This window comes from Elephantulus edwardii, unplaced genomic scaffold (assembly GCF_000299155.1).
Source record: "Elephantulus edwardii isolate Elephantulus edwardi_28Jun2011 unplaced genomic scaffold, EleEdw1.0 scaffold00359, whole genome shotgun sequence".
NCBI classification, from domain to species: Eukaryota; Metazoa; Chordata; class Mammalia; order Macroscelidea; family Macroscelididae; genus Elephantulus; species Elephantulus edwardii.
Genome location: NW_006400109.1, coordinates 109,760 through 124,641, shown reverse-complemented (window position 1 = coordinate 124,641; position 14,882 = coordinate 109,760).

Below are 14,882 nucleotides of genomic sequence, written 5' to 3'. Positions count from 1 at the left end.
TTTGAGTGGGGAGTAGTTTCTGACTTAGTAGGTCTGGAACAACATGAAAATTTGCATTTCTAATATGGGAGGCCTGGTGGCCTAGTGGCAAGACACTGCACTGCAATCCCAAAGGCACACGGTTCGAAGCTACCAGCTACTCTGCAGGAGTACTCCCATGCAATCAAATGCTTCTGAAAACCCACTAGAGGTTGGCTCGGACTCTACAGTACACAACAACACAGCATACAACTATAAGTTTCCACACCAAATCCACTGCTGTCAAGTCAATACTGACTTCATAATCCTCTGTTGGGTTTAATCAGGTTGTACATTTTTTGAGGAGGAGATTGCCCATCCTTCCCCAAAGGAGCAGCTGGTGGGTTTAAATCACAGACCTTTTGGTTCACAGCCTAATAGATTATGTATTCCGCCTCCAGAATCGCTCCTTTAAGTTTCCAGTTGGTGCTGATATCACACCTCAGGGGATCACACACTTTGAGAACCATTAACTTAGACGCAGGGAGGTTCTATGAGTCATGATAAGGGACTGGATTTATTATGGACTGTGACCTTCAACTGCTAGGCTTTATTGTTGACTTGCTGAAGAGTGTGGTGAAAGAATCCAGAAAGAGGGGCACCCGCTTTCTAGGTGATGAAGAAACCTTAGAAGACCCGCTGGAGGACCATCTGTGAGTTGGTTCCTACTCAGCAGCAATGAGGCTTTTGAATTTGCTTATTTACAAAGTAGGGAGTACAGGAGGAAGAGCCATGAGGGAAGAGGGAATTCATCTTTTGCTATGATGAGAGTAGACTGTGGGGACAAGCAAGTGAAGTGAATCAGGTGAATGGTGGCAATTGTTTACATGAACCCAAACTGGAAAGTCATCTGTTGTTGGACACCACCAAGTCCACTCCAACTCTTGGCACCAACAGAGCCAGAAACTGCCTGAAGCTGTGCCGTCTGCATGGTCATTGCTGTGTTTGGACCTCTTGTTGGATCCATTGTATCTGCTCATTTGAAGGTTCTTTACCCTGGCTCTCTACCAAATGTGATAGAGACCCTTCTCTGGGGACTGCCCCCTCGTGTCATCATATCCAAACTATGCGTCATCCTTGCATCTGTGGCTTTCTGTTTGTGCTTCCAAGACTGTTTCCATTCTTGTTGACAGTCCATAATGTATTCAGTAGCCTCTGCTAGCCCCACCATTCAAAGGCATTTTTAACTTTGTAGATTAACTTCTTAGATCTTTTTAGCTATTGTTCTGCTTTCGCGTGCATTTGAAGCCATTGAAAATACTAGGGCTTGGATCCCATTCACCTTCCTTCTCAAAGTAACGTTTCTGCTTTGAAGCTCTTCAAAGTCTTTTGCAGCCTGTCTGTCCAATGCAGTGTGTCATTTGATAGCTCACCTGCTGCTCCCGTGAGTAGATTGTGGATCCAGGTAAAATGAAGTGTTTGGCATCAGTCGTCCCTCCTCGTGATGTTGCCTCCTAGCCCACTTTGAAGGGTTGAGGTGTAATCTCCCCTCTGAAAGCCGTGACCTTTGATTTTCATCAGAATGTGCTTCAGCTTCTCTTTGTTTTTATCAAGCAAGGCTGTGTCATCTGCATCTAAGTCTTCCTCTAATTTTGGTGCCTTTTTCTCCTTTATAGAATTCAGTCTTCTAGAACTGTTTGCTCAGCATTACAGAGTGAAAAAGTATGAATGAATAGGACACAGTGCTGACTCAGACCTTTCCTGATTTTAAACCACAGTGTCCCTTTTTCTGTGTGAACAAGTGAGTGTAGTAATGTGCATGGAATCCCTAGTCTTTCAATCTTAACTATAATTTATCACACAATCAGAGCAGACTGCTTGAGTATTCAGATAGCATGGAGAGTGGAAGTGAGTCTGAATATCGTGATTTGTAAGGAATGAAACTGACTGTGTGGCCGGGAAGGTGGTAAAGAGTGCTTGCATTTGGTTCTTGAAATGGGAGAAAAATGAACAAATTATTCAGAGGTCAACCCATTAAAATTGAAAAGCTGATCATAGCAAAAAGGGGGATGGTACAGTAAGAACCCTGGAAATGCACATGAAAGTGGGACTGGAGTGTGGGGAGCAGGAGTACCAGCTCCTCTGAGATTTACAGAGGAGGCCAGGGTGAGAACCGAGGCGTTTTTACGGTACGTAGAGGCATTTGTCCTCAGTGGCCACTGTTTTTTTCTAATGGGTTATCTGCCCTCCCCACAGCAGTGGGGAGTGAAGTAAAAATTTCAAAAGTCATATTGAACTATAGAAGGTGGTGATGTAGGGACTCAGAGCTGCCGAGGGTACACAGGCATTGCTGTGACACTAAGAACCCGGGTGAAGGAGGGCGTTTAATCTGGATCAGTCTGGCTGTTCAGTCCCTGCTGCTCATAAAATAAACTGGCTACAACGATGTCATTCTGGAGACTAAGGTGTGTCTGATACAGGCCCTGGTCTTTGCAATTACTTGCTGTGCATCAGAGAGCTGGACAATGACTAGGGATGATAGAAGGAGAGTTGATGCCTTTCAGCTGTGGTGCTGGAGAAGAGTATTGAATATACCATGGACTGCTAGGAGAAAAAACTTTCGTCCTGGAGAGGGTGACGCCAGTCTGCTCCTTGGAGGCAAGGATTCTGAAGCTTTGTCTGATATACTCTGGACATGTTGCAAGGAGGGATCAGTCCTTGGAGAGGGAAGTCATGCTTGGGAGAGAGGAGGGACGGCTCAGGAGCGGAAGACCCTCTATGAGATGGATTGATTCAGTGACTGGTATAATGGGGATAGGCGTGTTGGAGACAATAGGATTGGCAAGAGATAGAGCAGGGTTTAGGGCTCTTGTACATAGGGTCACTATTCGACGGCACATAACAACAACAACACGACCACACCAAGAAAAGAAAGGTAATGCTGTGTGTGTATGAGAGAGAGAGAATATAGTCATTGCCATCAAGTCAGACCCACTCAGCCGACACTCCACCAGGGGTTTTTCCCCCCAGAGGCTATAAATTGCACGGGAAGAGATTGTCCATCTTTCTCACCGTGAGCAGCCAGAGATGGCCCATCTGTGGGTAGGTAGCAGGACTCCCTCTCGTCTGTACGACCAGATGCACACTCACACACCGCTGTCATTGCTGAGTGGCCTTGTGTCTGACTGTACAGTGGATGGAAGCCCAGCGTGATCCTACGATCCTCCCTCTCTCTACTGTGTTTAAGCCCATCTCTCCCGTCACGGTGTCTGTCCGTCCATTGTGGGTCTTCCCTTCTCCCTTCACTAACACTCTGCTTTTCCAAGCATGATGCACTTTCCCAAGGATATATTTTAGTTTATAAACACATGGAGTTACTAGTAATGGAGGTGGGTAGCACAGATAGTAAAGTATTTCTTTGTAACAGAGCTAATCTTGTTGGGCACTGTTGAGTTAGACCGATAGCTGACACTCCAGCAGGCTTTCAGAGGCCGTAAGTCACAGAGTTTGCTCATCCTTCTCCCGCAGAACGGCTGGTGGATTCGAACCACGTGTGTTGCCCTTTGTGACTCTGTGACTGTCTGATTCACTCCTGACTCAGCTTGGCTCCAGCCACCTGGGAGAAGGGAAGTGGTAGGATTCTGCTGAATGGAAACACGAGAGCTCAGAGATTGACACATTTGATTCATCAGGAGTTAATGAAGCATTTTTGGTGTGTTTTTTGTAAAATGGAAAAATCTAGGCTGGGAAACGAGTTAATGTAGATGACAGAAAAGAAACAGAAATTCTTATTGTCATTATCCTAGTTGTAGCAGTGTGAAAACAGCAGGCAGGTCCTATTTAACAGAAGGAGGGGGAAACCCCAAACCCAACATTTAAACTTCTATACTAAAAAAAGAAGATAAAACCTATAGAAGTTATTTTCAATAAACAGTTTATTGAATTAGACCTTTTCCATATAAACGTCATCAATATCACAATCCAAGAGCTAGGCTGTTTATCATTCTTTCTAATGTTTTCTTCATGATTAAATAACCAGTGGCCATTTTTTTTAAAAATTACCTGTTTTTTTTCCGAATGCTTTGAGCAAAGCAGCAGTGAAGACATTGATGGGGGTTGTACACTGTCCAGTTGGAACCATCTCCAAGCTGACCCCTCCAGCAAGTCTCTGGAGGCAGTGACTTGCACGGGAGGAGATTTCCCATCTCTGGCATTGAGCAGCTGGTGGATTCAAGCCATGCTCCTTTGGATTGGTAATGCAGCTCCTTACCATTTGGTCACCAGAGCTTTCTGAGGACATAGGGATGGTTGTTGTTAGATGCCGTTGAATCAAGTATGACTCATAGCGACCCTGTGAATAACAGATCTGGACTCTGTCCTATCCTCTGCCATCTTCACCATCTCTGACATGGGAGAGGATGAAATCAGCTTTGCACAGTGCCCAGAAGAACAGCAGGTGGCGCCCAGGAGGAAAGCAGTTGGGGCCTTTTGCAGACTGTGCCCTGCTTCCTGGGTGGCATAATCTTATTTAGTCCAAGGGCAACAGCAAAACAGGTGATGTGAATGGACCAGATGGCACATCAAAGAACAACCTGAGAGCTGGAGCCCAGCTGTTGGGAATTTTCTTAGAAGCCTAATTGCCTTTTTGCCCTTAACCTCACTGTCCACTTCTGTCTCCAGGAAACCTTCATTTAGCTGAAAATGCAACAAATTACAGCAAGCCTGTCAGAGACCTTAAAGTTACAAACTGAAGAGATGCTTTAATTTGAAATGCAAATTTCCATAGGTGACAAGGTGACAGGGGAACTGTCGAAGCTGTCCAAAATACTGTAATGCCTCACATTTTTAAAAATAGAGCTTTTGAGGTCTGAGGTATATATCTCAGCTCTTCTTTATTTGCCTTTATAAACACAGAATATATATAATATCTGTAACAAAGTGGAAGTGTTTTCTGCCTGCAAGTCTCCTGCTGTTCATTTAGTACTGAGAACAAAGCTAAATAAAACTGAACTAATATTAGCCCAGCTAATCACAGTTATTAGGAAGCCATGTCGAGTTCCTCAGTGCTGCTGTAGACATACAGTGAGTGGCTTTAATAAACAAAATTTATCTTCTTGCAGTTAAAGGCTTTGTTGATGTTGGGTGCCACCTGGTCAGTTACGTCTCATATTGACCCTGTGAATCACGGATTGGAACCTTGCCCCATCCTGTGCCATCCCCACAACCTTTGTCACCCCTGAGCCCGTAACAGTGTTGATGCGTGCCATCAGATCAGAACCTACTCAATAGCTGACTCTCCAGGTATTCAGACAGGAAATTGCATGAGAGGATGTTGTTGCCCATCTTTGACCCACAGATTCAGCTAGTGGATCCCAGCCACATGCCAGGGGGTTGGCAGCACTGCTTGTTACCATTTGGCGGCCAGAAATTCAAGTTCAAGGCCCATCACTGGAAGGAAAAGCCCTCTGCTCCAGGGGAAAACCTCATCATAGCTTCTCTAGCTCCAGGCTTCCTCGGTGCCTTGGCAAACTTCATGTGACATTTAGCCTTCTCTCGGTTTTGCTTTCTTTATTCGCTGTTCCTCATATGACTGAGTGATTGAGTTTGAGACTTAACAAAGAAGCCTGTTTCCAAATTGGATTCCACCACACCTACACAGGTCAGGATTCCAGTATGTACATGAGGCTAAGACGAGGGGCCACGATTGACTCCAAAATAGTGACAAATAACATTTTGAAGGCTTCTTGTTGTTGATTGCCGTCGAGTGGAGCACGACTCATACCAGTTGTTGTTGTACCATCAAATTGGAACTAATGCATAACTGATGCTCCAAGGGTTTTCAGAGGCAGTTATTTGCACAGAAGAAGCTTGTCCATCCATCTCCTGCAGAGCAGCTGGGGATTTGAACCACGTGCCTTTGGGATTGCAGCACTGTGTTGAGACACCAGGCTACCAGAGCTCCTCTTGTTGCATACTGTCAAGTCAGAACCGACCCATAGCTGACCCTCCAGTGGGTTTTCAGAGGCAGGTAATCGCATGGGAGGAGATTGACCATCCTTCTCCCATGGAGCAGCTGGTGGATTCAAAACGCGTGCCTCCAGGATTGCTGGGCAACATCAGGTCATTAGGCCACCAGAGTTCCCTCGAGAGCTCCTCTTAATGCCCTCTGATTTTGGACAGAATGACAGGTGAGCCAACCTTATCTACGTGACGTGAAAGTCAGAAGAACATGCTGGGCATGATATTAAGATGCTCTTTTAAAGAATGCTAGCTCCAGCTTCCGAAGAAATGTATATACTGTGTGTTCTATAGTATTTTCACGTCGATTAAATGAAAAGACTCTCTAAAAGTACTTTGTTGTTGTGTGCCATCAGTCGGAAGAGACCCATAGCCGACCCTCCAGCGGCTTTACAGTGGCAGTAAATCTCCTAGGAGGAGATTGTCCAACTTTCTCTCCTGGGAGCAGCTGGTGAATTCAAACCACGTGCCTTTGGGATTGCAACGCAGCTTCTTACCACCCTACAAGCACTTAGTGACTCAGAAAGCCTTCTTGGTCATGATCATTATCCAAGCCTCTCAAGACCGAAGAATAATCAGCCAGAAAAGTTATTACTCTCTCACCTGCAATACCCAAATCAGTGGATGAGATCGGAAGAACTGGGGAGATGGGGCTTGGTGCTGAAGTGAACATTAAAACAGTTTGTAATTAAATGGGTGCACATTGTTTACTAAGCAGGAAATACTGTGATCGACTTCACTGAAGTTCTTTGCTTTCTAAGTTTCTCAAATGTGACTCCCTGTTCTCTTGAGCTACAGCGCATCTTTATTTTATTGGGATGTGGCTAGGTGAGCTTTTCTCGGACCTGATGAGTTTCCATTCAGTTGTTAATACACAATCTGTTTCACGATATAGCTTGCCACTGCCTAACAGCATGTCTCTCACTCCCAGTGTTCCCTGCTTTCATCCACCTGTCTTTCTGCCCTTTCCCACCTTCTGAACTTGTTGGGAAGCAGATGCTGTACTTTTGACTTTATGGTTGATGATTCTGAGGAGCATGTTCCTCCTGGGTATTACGTGATAGGCCTCTCGGTTTGACTAGGTCATCCTGGGAATAAGTTCACTTCCAAGTTTGAAGAGTATTTAAAGGCCAGTCTTTATCAGACCAGTAGGTCTCGTGAATTTTGTTGTACATTTTTGTCCCACTTTGTTCGGAACCTTCTCTTAGAATCCTGGTCAGAGCATATTTAAATAGGTACAAACAATGTGCTCCGTAGGGTCAAGGATGGTCTCACATACTTGGGGTACGTTGTCAGGAAGTTTCAGTCCTTGGAAGATGACATCATGCGGAGAGCCGGGGATCAGAAAAAGAGAGGAAGAGCCAAAAAAAAAGACAGGTTGGCACAGTAACTGTAACAGTGAGCTTGAACATAGCAGATATCGTGAGGATGGGGTAGATGGAGCAAGGTTCATAGGGCCACCGTGAGTTGTAGGTGACTTGATAGCACCTAACACAGCAACAGTGTACTTGTTACTGTAAAGCCAGCACTGGCGGTGTAGTCAGTAGGGAGTTGCCCTGCTCACCCAAAGACTGCAGTTCTCTGAGGGTTCAAATCCACCAGCAGCTCTGAGGGAGAAAGATGAGTAATCTCCTATGTGAGACACAGTCTCAGAAAGCCACAGGAGGATTAGCTGTGAATTCATTCCAACTCAACAGCAGGTTGGTTTTTGTTTGGGGAGGTGGTTGGTTACTTGGTTGGGGATTTGTTTATTTTGGGAGCTTGTTTGTTTGTTGATTTAGGTTTTTTATTTTAGAACAATGTCCTGTTACTGGAGTATGGTAAACTCTAGTTTACTAGTGTGAGGAGAAGGAGTGTTTGGATTCTTTTCCCCCCTCTATTAACTGTTAACCTTTTCTTAGGTGCTCTGACGCTGAAGGACTATGACTTTGCAGAACCTCTGGAGAAAGTACAAAGTTCTGATTGTTATGGTCCCATTAGTTGGACTCGTTCATCTTGGGTGGCACAGAATCAAAAGCAGCCCCGTTTTCCAGATACCAAGTAAAGACGACCTTGCTGAGCTAGAGGATCTAGCACTTACCGGTCCCCAGAAGAGCGAAGCCCACGGAAAGTAGCAGGCTTTGCAGTCTTCAGGTAAGTTGAGTCTAATCTATTTAAACCTTAATTGATAAGACTGCAGTAATGGGGAGCATGATCTTTCTTAAGGTACAGCATTCTAGCAACACAGAGCTTGAAATGGTAAGTAACCTGTTTATTTCTTATGACTGAGTGGCAAAATATTACCCTGTAATTGCTGCTAGAGATATATATTGTAGAGACTTTGTCTCTCGCGTAAAGCAATCATTCACGTGAAAAAAGGAAAGGACAGTTGGTCTGTTACTCAGCCTGTCCCCCTTCACTACCAGTGTCCCCAGTATCAAGAATGTTCACAGAAGAGCAGTTGGTCCCAGGCTTTAGACTCTCTTGTGCTGTTAATAGTTGACTTTGCATTGATTCCAGCTCTTAGTAACTCTCTTTGTGCAGTGTGGAACAGCCTCATGGGATTTGGATGGCTGTGGCCTTTCACATTGTCAGCCCTGCCTGCCTGTCCGGGCCCCCCCCAGTGGACTCTGGCCATTTGGCTGGCAGTTAACACACACACCCGTTAGCGCGACCAGGTACTCTTAGAGAGTCATAAAGTCTGTCACTTGCAAAAGCTTCTCTTATAAAGCTAACTGTATTACTTCCTTAACATCTGACCCAAATAATGTGTTATTTTTGAGAGTCACTGAAATAAGAAAAACAAACCAAAAACCCAACTCATAGCTGACCATCCAGTGGGTTTTCAGAGGCTGTAAATCGCTCAGGAAGAGAATGCCCTTCTTTCTTCTGTGGAGCAGCTGATGGACTTGAACCACCAGAGAAGTGCCACCCTTGGGTGACAGTGCAGCTCCCCACAGTCTGAGCTACAGGAGCTCCCACTAAAATAAAGCCTTCGGAGAGAAGAGGATGGAGTTAAATACAGTTCCGGTGTAATACTAATAAGGAGTGCTGGTAGTACTACATGTCTGTTAGGATCTGTTAGTGTGGAGCAGCTGGTTAAAAGGTCAGCAGTTCGAATCCACAAGCTACTCCTAGAGTGAAAGGTGAGTGCTCTATCCCCACGTTCCCGAAAGATTTACAGCCTCAGAAACCCAAGGGGTAAGAGGGCGTCATTTTGAGTCAGAATTGACTCGATGACAGTGGGTTTGGACCTGTAATTCCAAAATCCTTGAAGCTCTGAAGAGTTTTTTGTCTTAACTGCTTTGGCAGTAAAACATCTTAATTAACATTTAATTTGTAGTTTTTAGTCCCATTTAAGATGAATATTTGGTTTCACTTACAGATACACTGTTGCATTTGATTGGGAGTTTTATAATAAGTAACAGATTGCTAAATATTCAAGGAATGTAGAATTACAGTCTAGGGGTTTCAGGTAAAGCATTGTGATCCTGTAATTATTTAGTTTTTTCTTCTTCTAATATACTTTTTTGTCCTTCAGTTGAATAATAATGTGATTTAAATTTTGGCATATGACAGGTCTTAAAATCCTGTTCCTTTTAGAAGGATCTCTCTAAGATTTTTCTGTTACAAGAAAAATCTTGCTTTTGACTTGTAATAAAACTGTGCTATAATTACTGTAATTGTAAATTTTTTTTCCTTACATAATATTTGGCTAGGATTTTATTTATTCTTGCATCTTATTTTTATTCAGATATTTTTCAAAACAAAGGGAAGCAGGACTTAAAATAAAGGAACTCTGATGGCATGGGCTGTTGTGTCTTTACTTCTGACCAAAAAGTCCACAGTTTGAATCCATAAGCAGCTCCAAAGGAGATGGTGATCTCCTTCTCTTAATATTTACAGCCTTGGAAACCTGAAAGGTTACACAAGTCAGAATGTACTAGACAGCAGTAAGTTACTAATAGATATTTTTTAAAAAACAGGTAGTAAAACAAGTCGGAATTTTAACCTAAAAAAGTTACCTTACTGCTCTCACCTCTTCTCCCCCTTGAGTACCCATATAGTATGCTTTACTATTTATTCTTCTATTTTTATAATAATGGGCTTATGATGGGTAGGGGTGAAGTCACAGAGTTGTATAATTTGGTAGGTAGAGGAAGGCAGTAAAGGCAATGGGAAAGATCCAGTGTGGAGCTGAAAAGACAGGGTAATAATGGTGGGCATACGCCAATGATTAATTTTATAAAGTAGTGAATAGGAATGATTGTATGAAACACAATGTATACAAACTTTATAGGCAACCCAATATAAAATAAAAATATTTTAAAAAGTCACCTTAGACATTGTGTGTAAAATGGGTATTTAGAAGGAGGATTTAGCAGTCAGAGCAGGTAGTAAAATAGTTCATTAGGTACTTGTTATGTATATATAAAAACTCTTCCCAACTAATGAAATCTTTATAGAGTAATGGTTTACTTTCTACCTATTGGGGTACTTCAAAACTGAAAATAATTTATTGGTATGAACCACAATTATATGTGTTTTTATACGTCTTACCATTAGTAATATATACTGTCACAATACATAATTTACCAGTGTTATCATTCTCAAATGTTCACTCACAGATGTTCAAAGATATTTATAAAGTTATTGATAATAAAAGGCAATAATAATGAAAACTTAAAAAAAATATTTTACTTACATTATAATAAACTTACAGGTTCCTCAGAACACCCCTGTCATAAGTTTTGTGTGTGTGTGTGTGTGTGTGTGTGTGTGTTTATACTATCTAGTTTTTCTTTTCAGTTGTAAAAATTTGGAGGCCTGGTATAGCCACACTTTGGGCAAAAAAATTAATTATTTCTTATATAAAAAAAAATAACAGACTGTCGTTAGTCAGGGAACACTTAGAGGAAAAGTAAAACTGAATAAAGAAATGATCTCCTCTGACATGTTGAAATCTGGGAAAATAGAGTTGGAAGTTTTAGGTGTTAGTGCTGCAGTACTTAGATGATTTAGAGCCAACACTTGCCAGTCACTCAAGAAGCAGGCGTGGCAAGCAAAAGTGAAGCCAGAGAGGGTTAGACTCTGATACCTGACAACTGAAGGACACCTAGATAATGTCTTCACTTCTTGCAATTTGTTATTGTTTCTTTTATTTTGGACTGTGTCAGGCGTATCCAAATTAGATGAAACCACTGAAACTCTCAAGTGTTCATCATCAGCCTTAACACGTTTCCACCTTTTGCCAGTGTTCTTCTATCTAGCCTTTGAGTCTGATGGTTTGTAGTTTTTCTGTCCAAGATATTTTAAAGCATACCCATGTTATATAAGGTCCCCCTTTAACATGTTCTCTTTCAGCAAGTATAAACACATGCACATAACCGTTAATGAACTATCATATTGAAAAAAAATAACAGCAACCCTTTAATACACAAGGCCTTTTACACAAGGCCTAATTAATGCATCTTAATACACAGGACCAAGTTCATGTTACTGAATTTATAGGTAGTAAAGGTAAGTAAATCCATGGTCTGTGGTTTACTGCCTGGTGGCTTAGTGGGTAAGGAGCTGTACTGACAACCCAAAAGCTACTGCTTTGAATCCACCAACTGCTCCTCAGGAGAAGGATGGGGATCTCCTGTGCGATTTACAGATTCTAAAAACCTACTGGAGGGTCAGCTATGGAGGGGTTGCGATTTGACAGCAATGAGTGTATGAGGTCCTAGCACATTGTATCATTGGGAATTGCAAAATGTGGTGTTCAGATCCTTTCATTCCCTCTCCATTTATATGAACAAGCTTTCCCTTACCAGCAGTTCCATTGTTCTAGAGTGACTGTACAGGAAAACCCAGGTAAGGTGCTTTATCTTCCTTTACCAGATAGAAGCCCTGGTGTTGTAGGGAATTATGAAGTGAGCTGCTAACCAAAAGGTTGGTGGTTTGGATCCATCATTTAGGGGAGAGATGTACAGACTCCTCCCATAAAGTTTGGAACCCTAGGGAAGGGTTGTCAGGAGCCAGACTCGAGTCCACAGCAGTGCGTGGTGTGGTGTATTGGTTTTGATAAGAAGCATGACTCCAACAATACTGGAGGGTTTCAGTGACTTAGGAACTCATGGATTTGCATATAAATGAAGTAGCTCAGGCTATGATAGTCATTTTTTGTTTCAGTGCTCATATTGTCCCATCTTCTCTATCAGAATGACCTCATTGTTGTCTTTTTTTAATTTGACCCCTGCTTTTCAGTGTAATCTTTGCTTTTTTGGCAGGAGAGCTTCCTGACTTACATATTCTTGCATCACATCTAAAAGCAATCCTTTCTCAAAAGCAAAGAGACTTATTTGTAGTAGGAGAAAAGTTTAATTTCTTAATATTTCATTAAATCACATTTTAATTTCAAGTCAAAGGAATATGCTAGCTTTACTGTTAATGACCTTGTCTCTTGCTGATGAAATTCCATCTTCACAGACAGGCCTGTGCAACAGGGCATAGTTAGATAACCTCTCATTTAATGGTAAACTTTGGAATTGTCAGTCATATTGTTTAAAAGGAAAATCTTAGGTCGAGCTAACTGAAGATTCTTTCAAACATGTACGTAAGCTCTTATGTAATTTTTCTTTCATTGTACCTTATTTTGTAAAGATTTAGACCTTCCAGTTAACAGCCTGACTTGTAACTCACTACACTTCTAGGTCTCCTATGCCAGTTAACAGAATGAAAACATTTATCTAGCCACAAGTCAGCAGATGTTGGCATCCTGAACATGATTTGGGAACCACCAATACACTTACTTATTTTATTAATTTTTTAAATGATGATTTGAGTGACAGTTTAGAAAACACACTGGCTTTTCATTCAATTATTCACACACATTTTTTCCCTAACATTAGTTACAATACCGATACTGTCATCTCTCTTTTCCTGTGTCCTCCTTGCATGTCTCATTGCCTTAGTCCTGTCCTACCTGCTTCTGCCTTCGGGACTTTATCCTTGGCAAATACTGCTCTTTGGACCCTATATTGTTGGTTATTTTGTGGCGTGAGTGCCATCCTCACCCTGCCCTGTTTTGCTGAAATGAGCCATGGAGGGGTTGAGTTTTATTTCATGTCTGAAGGGTGTCTGACGGCTGTGGTCTTGGGGTTTCACCAGACTCTTTTGAGCCAGTTAGCCTGGCTTTTTGTTTGTTTTATTCCACATTTCACTCATCTATCCAAGATCTTCTTTGATCCCTTTTAGAGTAATCAGCATGGTAGCCGGGCACCATCTGTGTCTTCTGGTCTCAGGGTCATAGAAGGTGAGGTTGCGTAGGCCAATAGGTCTTTGGACTAATTGTGTCAGTGTATTTTTGCTTTCTCTCTTCTTTATGCCCAACAAGGAGAAAAAGACCCATAGTTACATTTTAGATGACTGCTCAAAAGCTTTTAAGACCCTGGTTGCTACCTATTTTAAGGAAACTATTACTACATTTCTGCCAGTCCATTTGACACATGATAAATTATACATTTTTTAGATGCTTTATGATTAAAGGGAAAATCTGATCCTATTTTTCTCATGAGTCATCCAAAACATTCCTTGATATTTTTTTTATTTATTTATTGTGTCTAGTCATAGCTTAGAGCCAAATTAGTTGGTTAATATTTCAAAACTGAAAATAATTTATTAGGGGAATGAACTATGGAAATTAACTCTGACTGTAGCCAGGTGTTTAAAGTGTGGTTTGTACAAAGATGGACAGAGAGCTATGGTCTTTGGGTTTCAGGAGTTGCTTTTTAAAAAAAAAATTATTATTAAATTTTATTAGTTTTAATGAACATTTACAGAGATTTTGGGTTCTCATTCATTCATTGTTGCACTGTTTTCTCTACCCTCCTCCCCAGTTCATTCTTCTTCCCCGCCCCCCGAATGTCTGTTTTAATTGTCCCATTGCCACAGTGCTTGTCAAAGCCAGTTCTGATTAATCTCCTTTGTCAGTGTGCCCTTTGCCATTCCCTATCACTCCTCCCTGAGAGAGACTTCATCCTGATTCATAAGGAAAAGGGGATGGCGTATTCTCTTAGCTGCTTCCTGCTGAAAAGGGACGCTGTGGGTTTCAGGGTGAAGATCTTCTCTCACTGCTCTAAAGGGTCCCTTTGGCAGTAGGAAACACATAGACTATTATGGAGATTGATTTTGGAATTTAGATTTACTGTTATTAATTGTGCTTAGCCGTACATGTTCATATCCTTGAAGATGTATCATGGGGGGGTTGCAACCTAGAAGACACAAATTTAACTAACAAGTTAAAAGTACATGAGTCAAAAATTAACAATCAGTAATATTCCGAGTAGAGGTTCTAGTAGTGGCACAAATCAAGTTACAGAGGGAAGGTGGTTTTTACAATAAAAAGCCTATAGACTAGCACTTTGTCTATTATAGTGTACAGGTTAGGAACCACAAGATGTAGAGGCTCAGCTATGTCATTTATGCTTCTTAAGTCCTGGAGCAAATTCCATCTACCACTGGGCTGTTTTACAACTCAGAAGTTCACATGCAAGGTAGAGGTGAAGTAAGGAACTGCTTATGAGGTTTTCCGTCCATTCCAAGAGCTAAGAGATAGTAAGAAGAGTTGGGACCTCAGAAGGCTTTTAGGACCAATTAGGAGGCTCTGTGTCCAGGAGAAAATGAATATACTTACCAGTAATGTTAATGCTTATCCACGACTCTTCTGGGAGGATCTAAATCGTTGAAGCGTCCTCCTTTGTTTCCAGCTGGGAGCTGGGGCCGGTCAGTCCTGTCAGCCACGAGGACCTGATGTGGGCCACCTTGGCCACGTGTCCTTCAGAGCCACACTTAAAGCAAGTGAGTGGGAGCTTCCTCTCTACTCCCTTGCCTATCTGTGGCTCTCGTCTGTGACACTGTCTACTGAAGTGGCCCAGCTTTCC